This window comes from Oryzias latipes, chromosome 9, assembly GCF_053564925.1.
Source record: "Oryzias latipes strain Hd-rR chromosome 9, Olatipes_Hd-rR_3.1".
NCBI classification, from domain to species: domain Eukaryota; kingdom Metazoa; phylum Chordata; class Actinopteri; order Beloniformes; family Adrianichthyidae; genus Oryzias; species Oryzias latipes.
In genome coordinates, this window is record NC_136245.1 from 12317189 (window position 1) to 12319383 (window position 2195).

The window sequence follows — 2195 nt, forward strand, 5'->3', positions numbered from 1 at the left end:
AACGCTTTTTTGACACTTTTGAATGAAAAACTGATTTGTATGTACAATATGCACTCAAAAGTGACGAAAGTGTTATTTCTTGTCACCTTGTAAGTGGATAAGTCCAAACAGTGCTATTTGGAGCTGAAAACACTTTTTTGAAACTTTTGAATGAAAAACTGATTTTTATGTACAATATGCACTCAAAAGTGAAGAAAGTGTTATTTCTTGTCACCTTGTAAGTGGAGAAGTCCAAACACTGCTGTTTGGAGCTGGAAACGCTTTTTTGACACTTTTGAATGAAAAACTGATTTGTATGTACAATATGCACTCAAAAGTGACGAAAGTGTTATTTCTTGTCACCGTGTAAGTGGAGAAGTCCAAACAGTGCTATTTGGAGCTGAAAACGCTTTTTCGACACTTTTGAATGAAAAATTGTTTTTTGTGGCCAAAAAGCACTCAAATGTCAAAGTTCTCATTTTCAGTTGAAGAACGTGTTATTTCTTGTCACCTTGTAAGTGGAGAAGTCCTCCTTCTTTCTCTTTCGGCTTTTCCCATCAGGGGTCGCCACAGCGAATCATCCTTTTCCACCTCACTCTATCATGGATATCTTCTACCCTAACATTAGCCAACTTCATGTCCTCTGTTAAGACATCCATGTATCTCCTCTTTGGCCGTCCTCTTGCCCTCCTGCCAGGCAGCTCCATCTCCAACATCCTTCTACCAATATATCCACTATTCCTCCTCTGAACATGTCCAAACCATCTCAGTCTGGCTTCTCTGACTTTGTCGCTAACACAGGCAACATGAGCCGTCCCTCTGATGTACTCGTTCCTTATCCTGTCTAACCTGGTCACTCCTAAGGAGAACCTCAACATCTTCATCTCCGCTACCTCCATCTCAGCCTCTTGTCTCTGTCTCACTGCTACCGTCTCTAACCCATAGAGCAGAGCTGGTCTCACCACTGTCTTGTACACCTTTCCTTTGAGTCTTGCTGGCACTCTTCTGTCACACAACACTCCTGACACTTTCCTCCATCCGCTCCAACCTGCCTGCACTCGCCTCTTCACCTCTTTTCCACACTCCCCATCACACTGAACTGTTGACCCCAAGTACTTAAACTCCTGCACCTTCTTCACCTCAGCCCCCTGTAACCCAACGCTTCTACCTTGATCCCTCTCGTTCAGACACATGTATTCTGTCTTACTACGACTGACTTTCATGCCTCTTCTTTCCAGAGCAAACCTCCACCTCTTTAGCTGTTCCTCCACCTGCTCTCTACTCTCACTGCAAATTACAATGTCATCCGCAAACATCATTGTCCAGGGAGATTCCAGTCTTATATCGTCTGTCAGCCTGTCCATCAGCATAGCAAACAAAAAAGGACTCAAAGCTGATCCTTGGTGTAGTCCCACCTCCACCTTGAACTCCTCTGTCTGACCTACAGCACATCTCACCACCGTCATACTTCTCTCATACATGTCCTGAACTACTCTGACATACTTCTCTGCCACTCCAGACGACCTCATACAGTACCACAGCTCCTCCCTCGGCACCCTGTCATACGCCTTCTCTAAATCTACGAACACACAATGCAGCTCCTTCTGACCTTCTCTGTACTTTTCCATCAACATTCTCAAAGCAAAAATGGCATCAGTGGTGCTCTTACGGGGCATGAAACCATACTGCTGCTCACAAATCTCCACCTTCTTCCTAAGCCTGGCTTCCACTACTCTTTCCCACAGCTTCATTGTGTGGCTCATCAACTTTATTCCTCTATAGTTGCTGCAGTTCTGCGTGTCACCCTTGTTCTTAAAGATCGGAACCAGAACGCCTTTCCTCCATTCCTCAGGCATCTTCTCATTCTCTAAAATCCTATTGAACAACCTCGTTAGAAATTCCACTCCTGTCTCTCCTAAGCACTTCCATACCTCCACAGGTAGGTCATCAGGACCAACGGCCTTTCCGCTCTTCATCCTTTTCAGAGCCTTCCTAACCTCATCCTTTCCAATCTCTGCTACTTCCTGCTCCACAACAACCACATCTTCCTCCCTTCTTTCCCTGTCATTTTCCACGTTCATCAGCTCCTCAAAATACTCCTTCCATCTTTTCTGTACACTTTCCTGAGTTGTTAGCACCTTTCCATCTCTGTCCTTAATCACCCTTATCTGTTGCACGTCCTTCCCATCTCTGTCTCTCTGTCTGGCTAGCCTGTA